Source organism: Aquarana catesbeiana, linkage group LG07 (genome assembly GCF_042186555.1).
Source record: "Aquarana catesbeiana isolate 2022-GZ linkage group LG07, ASM4218655v1, whole genome shotgun sequence".
NCBI classification, from domain to species: Eukaryota; Metazoa; Chordata; class Amphibia; order Anura; family Ranidae; genus Aquarana; species Aquarana catesbeiana.
In genome coordinates, this window is record NC_133330.1 from 264,646,212 (window position 1) to 264,660,692 (window position 14,481).

General features: G+C 39.8%; 1 protein-coding gene across 1 annotated transcript in view; it reads left to right on the plus strand.

The window, feature by feature from the left end:
* The first annotated feature begins 4,100 nt into the window (after window positions 1-4,100).
* Window positions 4,101-14,481, plus strand: part of AGL (amylo-alpha-1,6-glucosidase and 4-alpha-glucanotransferase) — a 204,577-nt gene continuing 194,196 nt past the window's right edge. The window contains exon 1 of the mRNA XM_073593290.1: window positions 4,101-4,230. The gene's annotated coding sequence lies outside the window, so the exon portion shown is untranslated. The remainder of the gene's footprint in view (window positions 4,231-14,481) is intronic.

Consider the following 14,481-nt stretch of genomic DNA (forward strand, 5'->3'; position numbering starts at 1 on the left):
TTTTTCATCCGAAAAACGGACATACGGATCCTCCGTGTGAAAGAGCCCTAACTGTTATCTACTGTCATTTATTGTTTCTGATTTGTTACATTGTTCATCGTGTTTAATATCCACTTTAGTAAACTTTCTGAGTGGTTCATTGCTATTCTGTGTGAGTCTCTATTTACCAGAGGTGGGGGACTCGAGTCACATGACTTGACTCGAGTCAGACTCGAGTCACCTGTTTGAGGACTTGCGACTTGCTTGACAAAATTAAATAAATGACTCGACTTGACTTTGACTTGTCACTAATGACTTGCGACTTGACTTTGACTTGGGCTAAGACTGACTTGGCACTACCAGTGCTGTGTCTTGGCCTAGGCAAAAGCCGCCCCCCACAAAAGAAAGCTCCCCCCAAGTCCCGGCTTCGGGGTAGGTCAGTTTTTTGACTTACACAACTTACAAAATTCCTGCTAAATCTAAAAGATAAAACTGTACTGAGTTAATAAATAAAGTTCTGTGTGCAAACAAGGTGTTGTGGCTCATTCACATGGATTATGTGGCCTGTTCAATGTGAATCAGTGTTTTTTTTTTATTTTTTTTTATTTTTATGTAGCTGGAGCTGTGTGCAGGCAGCCTATGTTAAGCTATGGGAATGCAGCAGCTGTATGAACACAGTCTCAGGTCCTAATTTGACAGGCACATGGGTGCAGGTTTACGGCCCCAAACACAGACAGGATGTATTCAGGGCCACTCACCCGCACCTGCACATTTACAAATTAGGACCTGCAGCTGTGTTTATACAGCCGCTACTATATCCTCATAGAGTAACAGTGTGAATGAGCCCTTCATTTTTTACATTATTTTTAAAGTTATTTTTCAAATGTTTTAAAATTATTTTTTAAAATTTTTTTTAATGATTTTTTTCACAATTTAAAAAAAAAAATATTTTTTACAATTTGTTATTTCTTTAAAAATGTAAAAATGATTACATTTTTTTTTTTACAATACTGTTTGGGGCTTTGGTGAGATATCAGGGATCTAAATAGACCCCTGACATCTCCACCCTTGAGACAGAGAAAGGAATTAATTACACATTCTTCAATTCCTTTCTGTGTAGCCTCAGCTACACTGCAGATGAATGAACAGGAGGCAGAGGCTTCTGTTCATTCATAAACTGAAGCATCGCAAAACACAGTTTACTATGCTAAGTTATCAATGGGCACGCGAGTGATCAGTGCCGATCACTCACTTTGATAAATGCCGCATTAATGTTAAAATAACTCATGCAGTATTTATACCAAAAGTAGTCAATTTACTCAAAAACATGTGTTATTTAACCAATGCGTTAAATATTTTTGTTTTGCAATATTTATCACTTAAATATTACATTTTTTTAGGCATTATTTTTTCAAAGTCTTTTTATTTTTACATGCTAACACTGCACCAGAGGAAGAAATAAATGCACGCAGAAATACTATGAAATACTATGACACTGTAAAAACATTCTAGTGTGCTTTCATTCACATAACGATCGTCCTCTGGTGAAATGTTACAATTTATTTTCATTCCTAAGCTCAGGGCAAAACATTTCCACACTGATACATTGTATACTTTTAATTTACTGGCCATTGCAGAGTTCCCCAAATTGTTATTTTGTACTGCTAATATACCGACTGCCTACTGGCAGGTGATAAATGGCGAATGTGTGTTCTTTAGTGAATTGACTTTAATGATTTATCTCTTTTTTTTTTTTGCGGGATTTACCTCACATTAAATATTTTACTTTAATGAATTGACTCTTTTATTATCTCATGAGATATTTCGAAAAAGGGTCACATGACCGTCATATCGCCTGGGGTAACCTTTAGTGAAATGACCCCATAGTCCATTAAGAAAAGGAAGGGTCCAGTAAATGACATATTTAATGGCCCCTTCCACTGCTCTCCATTCTGACACATCTCTGTGTACCCGTAGCAGCTGGCGGGACAGGTAAGTCGGCAGAGCTGCGGGAGGGGTGTCCGAGCAAACGGGGGCACAGAGGGGGTAATAAGATGTCGGTAGAACAGGGAGGGAAAATTGTGCAGAGGGTGGCAGTTGCAGAACGAGCCCTGTGTCTGTGTCTTTCCCTGCAGCAGCTAAAAGCAGACGGGAGGGGGAGAAACCAGCTTTCAGCTGCTGCAGAGAGCCACACAGGTCATTGTTCTGTAATTGCCCCCACCCTGCTGCATTGATTCCCCCTGTTTGTCTAGGCCCCACTATGTTCCCCAACCCCCTACAGAAGGACAGGGGGGTACCCCCTTATCAGAGGCCCTGGCCATTAGTAGATCTTTTAAGAGTTTTATAGGAAAGCAGTTTCTGTGGAGTGCTAAGGGCAAAGTGCAAGAAGAATGTTATTTTCAGTGAGAAGGTCGCTCAGTCGGTGGGACTTTGACTTAGACGCAGGACTCTTTTTTAGTGCTGGACCACCAAAAGTCTTTTGCAACCATTATGTTAAATCACCATCTGTGTAATTTCCATTAGATTGCCAGTCATTGTTAGTAACACTGCAGCCCGAAGAAAACAGACACACCTGCTTCTAAGTTCATCACAATCTATGCAATAAAGAATACACGCCCTGCCTTGCAGCATGCTGAAAAAATCTAACACAAGCTGACATGAACTCATCCGTGAGCCTTTTTTAATCTTTTGATAGCCATGACGTGTGGGACACAACATTGATTGCCATGATGTGTAAAGTGACAGCTACGCATGGGCGTGGGTACATTGCTGTGAATATTGGACATAGCTTAAAGGGGTGTGATTATAGTCTGAATCCACCCATAGAATACACCGCACGCATTTGCCTCCATCACAAAATATCTTGTAATTACTATGTCATAAATGGGAGTCTCACAGACTCGCATAAACCTCAGGACAAAATATTTTTTAAAACTCTTTCAACTCTTACCTTATAGAAAAACACTAGAGGACTGACAGTCATGAGTATGGCTATCACATATTACCCTTTTAGACCTCAGCTCACCCCCCCCTTCCAGAAATTACCCCATTCAGACCTCCCCTTTTAGTACCTGGTGTAGGTACATGGGGTTAATCATGGAGTTAAACCTCATACAGACTAGTACATGCTTTGGGAATTGGTAGGCATGTTTAAATGCACAAGAAGTTAACAACTCTCTAGATTTATGGCAGGATCAGTAGGTATTTTTTGTTGTACAGGTTGTCGGACAGGTTGTAAGTGTGTCTCCTGGAGACACACGACATGTGGGTTAATTTGAATCAGAAAAGGGCTGGCGACTCGGATGCTCTTGAATAAAAGTCCTTTATTGGGTTACATGGATACACGGGTACAGGCTACGCTGACACGCGCTTCGGCTAAGAAGCCTTCATCAAAGCATCCGAGTCGCCAGCCCTTTTCTGCATTTTGGGGCCTGAACGTCCTGGCTAGAGCACCGGATCACAGTTCATAGAACATCATACTGGCAGTGGAGCCGGGGTATCATTTTGCTTCTCATGTGGGTTAATTCTAGATAAATAATGAAACATTGCCCCCCGCTTTGTCCCGTCACTCAAGCCCCTCACATTCCATGAGAGGAAGAGCAGTCCCTTATTAGAGTTGGCAAGCATAGTACATAGAGGCAGAATATGGGGGAGCATTATTGGCTTGTCCTCTATGTTGCAGGGATAGGCCCATAATGTAGACTGTCATTATAAACAGCAGTATTAACACATGTTTGGTGCTTCCTCTAGTGTTAATTTGAAGAATAGACAACCGTGGATTTTCCCAGTTCAGACCCATTTGTAGAAAAAAATGAAAAGAAAAAAAAAAGTAAAACTGTTGAAAGAAAAATTGTAAAAGAACAAAAAGAAAACCGAAACCATAGTTCCGAGTACCCAAGTAATCATAGGATGTCCCTCAACATGAGGGGGGGATAAGTCTGCTCAGGACCAGGTTGCTAGGGGGAAATAACGTTGCCCGAGATGTAAATAGACCAGTTAACTAGTGTCAAACTTGATCACTTACTATATGTCCCAAAACGTAGTAGATTAGCCGTATAGTGCGGAGTGGGACCAATAGATCGTAAGATCAAACAGATGTAACCTGCCCCACCGCACAGATCATAATATGTGCTTTGCACCAATTCTTTCTGTTTTCAGCCTTCAGGCTGGCGCCGCTCCAGATTATGTTCCTCCCTGTCCAGCCAGTGCATGGCAGAAGTAGGATTGTCAAAGAAGTGAGATGATCCATTGGTGAGTACCTTCAATTTTGCCGGGAAAAGCATAAAATATTGAACGTTCACTGCCCGTAGTCGTTTCCTAACATCCAGGAATTACTCCCTTTGCCTTTCTACTTCTGCTGAAAAATCAGGAAACAGCAAGATTTTTGCATTATCCGCTTTTAGGGAGGGAGTAACCCTGGCTTTAGATAGTATGGTGTCCCTGTCTCTGTAATTGAGCAGACGGAACAGGAAGGGTATCGGGGGTGCTCCCTGTGGTGGTGGGTGCGTTGGGACCCTATGGGCTCTCTCAACCGCGAACATAGATGAAAAATCTAAAAAGGAATGAACATCCAACTGAACCATAGAGGTTGCCAACATCCCTGGGATACGAGATAAAGAGGATACCCCCAAAAGAGTGGGACTTTAACGGCAATAAAAATAAAAGATAAAATCATTTATTCAGATTATACAATATGAAATAACACTGTACATCAATACAAATATTAGAAAATCACTAAAAACAATGGTCGATGGTAGTGATTATCATAGATAGTCCAGATGGTCCAACGCGTTTCAGGACTGTAAGGATGTCCCTTCATCAGGGGCAAATCATGGAGCAGGATCATACTATATAACGAAATAAAAAAATTAAACATCTTGAGTAACATAGTACATACATCAGTCTAAACAATTGCTTTGAATGAGAAACATACAGCATAATAATCGCATAAGGGGACATACCCAGAGATGGTCACCATAAACGTTTCACTGCTGGGATCATGACGGCAACTGTATCACATATCAACCGCCCCAGTGATCTCTGAGTGTTGGCTCAGGATCATTAGTATCATTAGTGTCCTGTATGCTGGGTGCCGCCATATTGGATAATTGTGTGGGGCCTTGAGACACAGGGGACAGAGCAGGTGGGTTAGCCAGGATCAGAGGAGGTGTCATCCAGATCCCTGTTATCCTCCTCCGGATCGTGTCTGCTAGGCCCTGGGGTAGATGGAGTATCTTTCCCCAATTCAGAAAAGAGGCGCTGGGCCGCTTCCTCAGCCGAGCGGGGCGGGAGGCCGCCATCCTGGATCAGGACGTCCGGCGGGATTCGGGGGCCCTGTCTGCATCTAGACATTATGGGGGAACAATAATAATACTGGCCTTTTATGCAACAGGTTCCACTGAGTTCAGTGGTGTTTGTCCCGAGGCTGTAGGTTGCAGGGTGGCGGTGCTATGGCTCGGATCCTGCAGGATGATCGGCGGAGCAAACGGCTGCACATCCTCTTACATGCCTCGCTCGGCCACTCCATGTTGTTATTTATGCTATGTGCTTGTTTTTATGTGATTCAATTTTTTATCTGATACTTTATCTATAAATTGTATACTTTTCTACTACATTTCCTGTTTCGCTGCCGTTAAAATCCCACCCTTTGAGGAATCCTTTGTTTAGTATTTACAGTTAGGTCCCTTATATAAAGTGCCTTGAAAAATTATTCATACCCCTTGACATTTTCCACATTTTATCATGTTACAACCAAAAACGTAAATGTATTTTATTGGGATTTTATGTGATAGACCAACACAAAGTGGCACATAATTGTAAAGTGGAAGGAAAATAATAAATGTTTTTCAAAATTTTTTATACAAATAAATATCTGAAAAGTGTTGCGTGCGTTTGTATTGAGCCCCCCTGAGTCAATATTTTGTAGAACCACCTTTCACTGCAATTAAAGCTACAAGTCATTTTGGGGATGTCTCTACTGGCTTTGCACATCTAGAGAGTGACATTTTTGCCCATTCTTCTTTGCAAAATAGCTCAAGCTCTGTCAGATTGGATGGAGAGCGTCTGTAAAGAGCAATTTTCAAGTCTTGCCACAAATTCTCAATTGGATTAAGGTCTGGACCTTAAATGGGCCATTCTAACACATGATTATGCTTTGATCTAAACCATTCCAATGTAGCTCTGGCTGTATGTTTAGGGTCATTGTCCTGCTGGAGGTGAACCTCCACCCCAGTCTCAAGTCTTTTGCAGACTCTAATGCCGCGTACACACGGTCGGACTTTTCACCTACAAAAGTCCGACAGCCTGTCCGACATACTTCCGACGTACCTTCGGCGGACTTGCGGCAGACTTTCTTACGAACGGACTTGCACACACACGACCACACAAAAGTACGACAGCCTAGTACGCGGTGACGTACACCAAGTCCGACGAGACTATAAAACGGAAGTTCAATAGCCCGTACGACACCCTTTGGGCTCCTTCTGCTAATCTTGTGTTTATCTCGTGTTAGTAGAAGTTTGGTGAGAGACGATTCGCGCTTGTGAGACTCGTATTTTTCAGTTCGTTTTAACTGTTGTTCAGTCTGTGCTTGTGAGGTTTGTATCTGCTTTTCAGTGCGTTTGGTCAGTTGGCATTGAGAAATCTTTGTTTTATTGGCCGCTCGTTCCTGATTTTCAGGTCGTTCTTCACAGGCCTTGCTGTTCTTCAGTGCGTTCTGTTTAGTGCGTTCTGACCAGCCGACCGTTTTGAAGCCATGTTACCTGTACGTACTCGTCGTAGAGCTCGTGCATTGTATGTGCTTGGTGCTGTAGTTTATTCTTCAGCCCAAGACCAGTCCATGAACAGGGCGAGGAGGAGTTCATGGACCAAGAATTGGTTGCTTCAGCGTGACCAGTTCTGTCACATGCCTTTGCTCCGTGAGATCCGTGAGAATAATCCTGAGGATTTCAGGAACTTTCTCCGGATGACGGACCCCGTTTTTGACCGTTTGTTGGCTTTGCTGACCCCCTATATCAGCAGGCAGGATACCTGCATGAGGCAAGCCATCACTCCGGAGCAGAGGCTGGTCGCTACCTTGTGGTATTTGGCCACAGGGAGAAGCCTGCAGGACCTTAAGTTCTCGACAGGCATCTCCCCCCAGGCTCTGGGGATCATTATCCCAGAGACCTGTTCTGCCATCATACAGGTCCTGCAGAAGGACTATATTAAGGTAAGATATTTTTCTTTTATTAGCATCACATGTTCTTTTATGTAATCTTTGATAATGTAATGTATTTCTTGCTTCAAACACTACTTACCATCATTGCAATATAGTGTGAATGTCCCCTTTTTATCCTCACACATGCTGGAATTTTTTCCTGTTATTTTTTGTCATGCATGTATATTTTCCTTCAATAACCTTCCCAGCATGAAGTGATGGGAACATATCCACCTAGTCTACTCATTTGGAATGTATTTTGTTTGAGTGTATTTAGTGTGCTTATAATGAGCAATTATCTAGATTTCACAACTCCCCCCCCCCCCCCCCCCCCCCACCTAAACTCACTCCAAATAGTGTGCTGCTAATGAGCAATTATCTAGATTTCACAACCCCCCCACCCCCACCCTCGTTAAAATTTGCTTGAATGTTCTGTGGTGTTGATTTGTCTAAAGCAAATATATGTTGCAGTTTGCAAAATGCATGTGCACTCTACAAGTGCATTTGTTCCAGTGCTTTAGTAAATGAGCAGAAGCTCTGCTGATTTCCATCATCAAATCATATGCAAGCCTCAAAGTGTTTTCATTAATTGCCCTTGCCTGTGATTGTGTACTCCTTGCAACATGAATGCCTTTTTACATTACCTCATTTACTGTAAGCTGGTTAGCAACTGCACCTGCAGAGTGCGACAACTGCAGTCTTGTAGCCTTTTTAGTCCCTAAATTCCTGCGTGTCCTAAAAGTAATTTTTTTTAGGGATTTCACAACCCCCTAAAATGTAATCAATGTTCCATCAGAGGGGGTGAGCAATCTGATAAGTGTGCCTTTCCATATTAGTTATTCCAGAAGAATTAAATTATTGACTGTTATACTGATGCTGGGAAATAATGTTTTTAATTGTCTAATTTTCTTGCAATGTTAGCTTCCAAATTAATTGATTTTGGTTTTCTTGTTTGATTCCCCAGTTTCCTTCAACGCCACAGGAATGGCAGACTGTGGCATCCCATTTTGCCAGCCGTTGGGACTTTCCCAATTGTGGAGGGGCTATAGATGGGAAACATGTCCACATTGTGCCACCACCCCATTCGGGGTCATATTATTTTAATTATAAGGGGTTCCACAGTATTGTTTTAATGGCGGTGGTGTCGGCACACTATGATTTTTTATATGTGGACGTGGGGAAGAATGGCCGGATGTCGGATGGAGGAGTATTTGCCCAGACGGAGTTCTGCCAGCGTCTCCAGAGTGGTGGCCTGGGATTGCCACCTGATGAGGATAACGTGGAAGGACTCCCCTTTGTCTTCATTGCCGATGAAGCCTTCGCTCTCAGCAAGCACCTCATGAGGCCATTCCCCCAAAGAACCCTCACCCCGGAGAGGAGGGTTTTTAATTACCGGCTGGCCAGAGCTAGAAGAGTGGTTGAGAATGCGTTTGGAATTCTGGCCAGCCGGTTCCGCCTGTTTCAAACAGCCATTAATTTGGCGGAATACAAACTTAATTTTATCATTTTATCGTGCTGCATTCTGCACAACTTTTTAAACAAGCATTCTACCAATTATATAGGCACAGTTGGGCCTGAGGCCGGACAAATAGAAGCCAACCTTACAGGCCTGGATACTGTCCGTACTGGCTTGGCCCCCCAAAGTGCCCGTCAAGTTAGACAGCAATATGTTAATTATTTTATGGGTAGGGGGGCCATTGCAATGGGCCAGGATATATAATTTTTTACAATAAAAAAAATATTGAGGAAATCTGGCATTATATTTATTGCTTGCCTTTCTTTTGGGCTGTCTCCTAGGTTATGGTCGAGCAGTTGTAGTGCCAACTGTATTTTAATTTTAAAAATGTCTAAATAAGCTCCATTGCCACTGTAAACAACTTTTTTACAATTATAACCAAACTGATACTGAGCCTTGAAATAACAAACCACACATTTTTTAAAATCCTATAAGGAGATGTTTTTATTAATGGTTGTTATGCATTCAGTTCTGCATTTAGTATAAAATGTTCATAGACAAAAATATAATGATATCTTAATAATGTAGCAAAATATAATTATATTTAAATATTTCTACCTAATCCACAAAAAAATATTTTTGGCTTTTTGATTTTCGCAAACAGGCTTTTTTTTTTTTTTTTGGAAAATCAAGTTTTGTTTTTTTTTTTTTTTTTTTTTTTAAAAGCAAGTTTTTTTTATTTATTTTTTTTTTTTTAATCAAGTTTTTTTATTTTTTTTTGTTTTTTTAAAATCAAGTTTTTTTATTTTTTTTTGTTTTTTAAAATCAATTTTTTTATTTTTTTTTGGTTTTTTAAAATCAATATTTTTATTTTTTTTTGTTTTTTTAAAATCAATTTTTTTAGTTTTTTTTGGTTTTTTAAAATCAATTTTTTTAGTTTTTTTTGGTTTTTGAAAATCAATTTTTTTAGTTTTTTTTTGGTTTTTTATAATCAATATTTTTATTTTTTTTTGGTTTTTTAAAATCAATTTTTTTAGTTTTTTTTGGTTTTTTAAAATCAATATTTTTATTTTTTTTTGGTTTTTTAAAATCAATTTTTTTAGTTTTTTTTGGTTTTTTAAAATCAATATTTTTTTTTTTTTTTGGTTTTTTAAAATCAATTTTTTTAGTTTTTTTTTGGTTTTTTAAAATCAATTTTTTTAGTTTTTTTTGGTTTTTTAAAATCAATTTTTTTAGTTTTTTTTGGTTTTTTAAAATCAATATTTTTATTTTTTTTTGGTTTTTTAAAATCAATTTTTTTAGTTTTTTTTGGTTTTTTAAAATCAATTTTTTTTTTTTTTTTTTTTTTTTTTTGTGTTTTTGAGAAAATCAAGTTTTATTTTTTTGTGGATTTTTGAGGTATTTACGAGAAACAGCCCTCCTTTTTTACATTAGGTTAAACAGCCATTTATGTTCTGCCAAAAAAAGAAAGAGAAGGCCCAGAATGGGGTCAGCAAAACAGGAAATGAAGGACATGATTGATGTTTTGGGGTTTAAAAAAGGGCATTTAGATTCGACCCAAAACATCAATCATGTCCTTCATTTCCTGCTGCATACGATCCAGCCGATTACGCATTTCATCCATGTCTTTATTCCAGGCCATTATTTGACCAATTAGCCGTTGGGCACTTTCAGAGGTGAAATAGTCACTTCTTGTTGTTGTACCTAAAGTGGAATGAAACCAAAAAATGTCTTTAGAAATATGCACACATACATAGTTTACCTTACCATAAATAAAGCTGTTGTCTCAGACACTGACCTGGTGGGGTGCCCATGTAGCCTAATTCCTCCACATCCTCGGGGGTGGCACTGTTGCTTGAATGAAGCACAACCAGATCCCCTAAAATAGAGTAGACAAATTACATTAAACAAAAGGCAGCCATGCATAGATTAACGTACGCTGGTGTGTCAGACACTCACCTGGTGGGGTGCCCATGTCGCCCACCTCTCCTTCCTCCACATCCTCAATGGGACTTGGGCTGATTTCCCAATCATGTTTGGCTTGGGGTGGACTGTCTTCTTGTTGTTGGCTGAGTGATTTTTCCCCTATGTGAAACAAAAAATTATTAATCTAATTAGCACACAGATATTTTAGTACATAGTAATTTTCCAACATTTGTAGTGAAGTGGTTTGTGTAGAGTTCCTATTTTACCTCAATATTTAAAATTATAAAGACATATCGGATAGATAGATATCAATATCTCAAAATATAGTTAATAATCTTTTGATCTCTCTCTATATCTGGAACAAAATCTCTAAATATCTAACTAAATGTAAAGAAAAAAAATTAAGATAACTTCAAATATTCAAAAAGAATGTTTTACATTTCTATATCTATCTATCTACCTATCTCTATATTTCTCTCTCTCTATATATTTCTCTCACTCTCTCTCTCTCTCTCTCTATATCTATATCTATATCTATATCTATATATCTATATCTATATCTATATCTATATCTATATCTATATATCTATATATATATATCTCTATATATCTATATATATCTATATATATATATAGATATATATAGATATATATATATATATATATATATATATATATATATATATATATATATATATATATATATATATATCTATATATATATATCTATATATATAGATATATCTATATAGATATATAGATATATCTATATAGATATAGATATATATAGATATATCTATATATATCTATATCTATATAGATATATATAGATATATCTATATATATATATATCTATATATATATATAGATATATATATATATAGATATATATATATCTATATATATAGATATCTATATATATATAGATATATATATATCTATATATATATAGATATCTATATATATATATATATCTATATATATATATATCTATATATATCTATAGATATGTAACGAGGTTTATTAAAAGATCATTTAAAACGATGAACAAAAAATCGTATAGGAAGGAAAAGCACATGGAGCAGTATACAAGGTAATAAACACAAGAGAAAAACACGACAAGTACTTACTTTTTTTAAGAACTTTCCGGATACGTCGGTATTGATCCGGCTCCCTGAGTTTCAGGTCAGACCATCTTTTTCTCAATTGATCTTTGGAGCGCTGGACCCCAAAAGATGCCTGCAAAGTCTCCACGACCTTCGCCATTATTTTGGCCTTGCGCAAATTTGGCCGTGCGTACGGCCCATAATTGCCATCATAGTCGTCTTTGTGAAGAATGGCCACCATCTCCACCATCTCTTTAAAACTCATATTAGAGGCCTTAAATCTAGGCCTCATAGATTTCGTTGACGTTCCAGCCTCCGGGCTGTCTCCACTACCTGAGGTCGTCAACATTTCAGGTGTCTCCGCCATTCTTTAACTCCACTACGCGCCGTCACAAAAAATGGGCGGAGAACATGAGTTAAAATCGAACGTCAGGGGCGGGCGACGCAGGCGGAGTTTCACACATGCGTAGTGTATAAAGAGGGGCCTTGCGCACGTGTCGTACGTACGTTCTGTGCGTCGAATTAGGGGGCGGAGAACATGAGTTAATTTCGAACGTCAGGGGCGGGCGACGCAGGCGGAGTTTCACACATGCGTAGTGTATAAAGAGCCTTGCGCACGTGTCGTACGTACGTTCTGTGCGTCGAATTAGGGGGCGGAGAACATGAGTTAATTTCGAACGTCAGGGGCGGGCGACGCAGGCGGAGTTTCACACATGCGTAGTGTATAAAGAGGGCCCTTGCGCACGTGTCGTACGTACGTTCTGTGGTAGGTGATAGTGGACCAGGACGTTACAAAACGAAGGTAATTTTAGATATATATTTTTTGGGTTTTATGGTCATGACTTTGTAGCAAGCGGCCTATATAGCTTGATAGATTGATGAGGCCTACATAGGGAGAAGATGATGAGGGGTTAGCAGAAACCTATAATAAAAGTGTTTTTTGTCTTGTGACTTCATCTTTTCCAGATATAATGAATCCCCTATTTAAGGATCCAGAGTTCCTTACAGCTTTTATTTCGAAATATCGAGAGATGAGGAATTTGTGGGAGGTGAAACACCCTCAGTATTATGCAAAGCATGTGAGGAAGTCAACGCTGGAGAGACTTCTGGCCTTTGTCCAGGCGACCATCCCGGAAGCAACAATGGAGACATTGCTCAAGAAAATTGGGGTCTTGAGGAACATGTATAAGAGGGAGCATAAGAAGATCCAGGAATCAAGGAGATCAGGAGCATCAGCAGATGATGTTTATGTACCCAGGCTGTGGTACTACAATCAACTCCGTTTTCTGGATGACCAGAATGAAGCCAGGCCATCACTTTCAACCCTTCCCTCCACCCTTCCCTCCACCCCAGCAGAGGCTGATGAGGAGCAAGCTGGGTCTTCCATCCTGGATGAACCAGATATGACCATCTGGAGTCAGGTAAATTATTTTAACAAATATTTACTGTACTAATATTAATGATGTTAACTGGATGTTATAATTGTCTAAAATAATTTGTCACTCAAAATTGTGTATACATATCAATTGACAGTAGTGGCTAAATATGTTTGGCACCTGCTTGAAATAATTAGGGTGTCTGATTAGACTCTTTTATTAAAGAGATGTATTCACATTGAATTTGCTATTCATGAGAAGCAAACTGTGTGTCATTGATGAACCCAAAAAAATATACTCAAACTATTGTCCTTTTTTTATACACAGGATGAGTCCATCCAGGAGGAATGTGGGGAAAGTGGCAGGCAGGAGGAGACCGGGCCCATGGACAGCCTGGAGGAGGCCGGATTCACCATCATCCTGGAGGAGGCTGGGCCCAGTGTCAGGCAGGAGGTGGCTGCTCCCAGTGAGGTGGCTGCTCCCAGTGAGGTGGCTGCTCCCAGTGAGGTGGCTGGGCCAAGTGAGGTGGCTGGGCCCAGTAGGAGCCTGACCGAATCCCAAGTGCCTCCCCTCCACCTTCCCAAAAAAAGGGCCAGGAAGGGGATGGTCACACAGGACGCATCCCTGCGCCTCATGCAAGAGGCCACCCGTTTTTTAAGGAGCCCCCCCGAAGCGGAAGAATCCTATGGCTGCTACTTAGCCAGCAGGCTTCTTCAGATGGATTGGGAGCAGCGCCTCATTTGTGAGCGCCTATTTGGGGAAACAATCCATAAGGGGCTGCAGGGCACGCTAACACAAAACACCCAACTACATGAGGCAGCCCCCCCTCCTCCTCCTCCTCCTCCTCCTCCTCCTGCCACAACTGAAACACCAGAGCCACAGCCTCAAAAGAAGGCTACAGGGAAGGCTGCAGGGCAGCGTGGAGGAAAGGCTGCAGGGAAGAGAAGAAAGTGATGACCTGGGTTCAGTCTGGTCTGACAGAAGACGCAGGCTGTTGTAGGACCACAGTCTGGGGACATCTAGATCATCTGCTGGTGCTGTTGATCTCTGGGATTCTTGGACCAGATTGTGCTCCCTCTTATATGGACTCCGCAAGATCCCAATTTTCTGGTACACCTACTTTTTCCAGCGTTGACTTCCTCTTTATTTTATTTTGACCATGAATAAATGGATCTTTTTTGAGTTTAGCAAAAGACTTTATGTGTTTTCTTTGAAATCATTGATTTTACACACAATGTTAAATTAACAAGGGACAACAATCTCATTGAGTTTTGAAAAAACACACCAAAAATACATTACTAATGTTAATAATGTTCAAGTGGTAAGTCTTGAAAATAAAAACATTTACATAACCAAAAACGGTGCTTTGGGTTAACTTTATCTAAAAACTAAAAAATAATCACTATAAAAAAAAAACAGAATAATGGGTTCTTTGTGGTA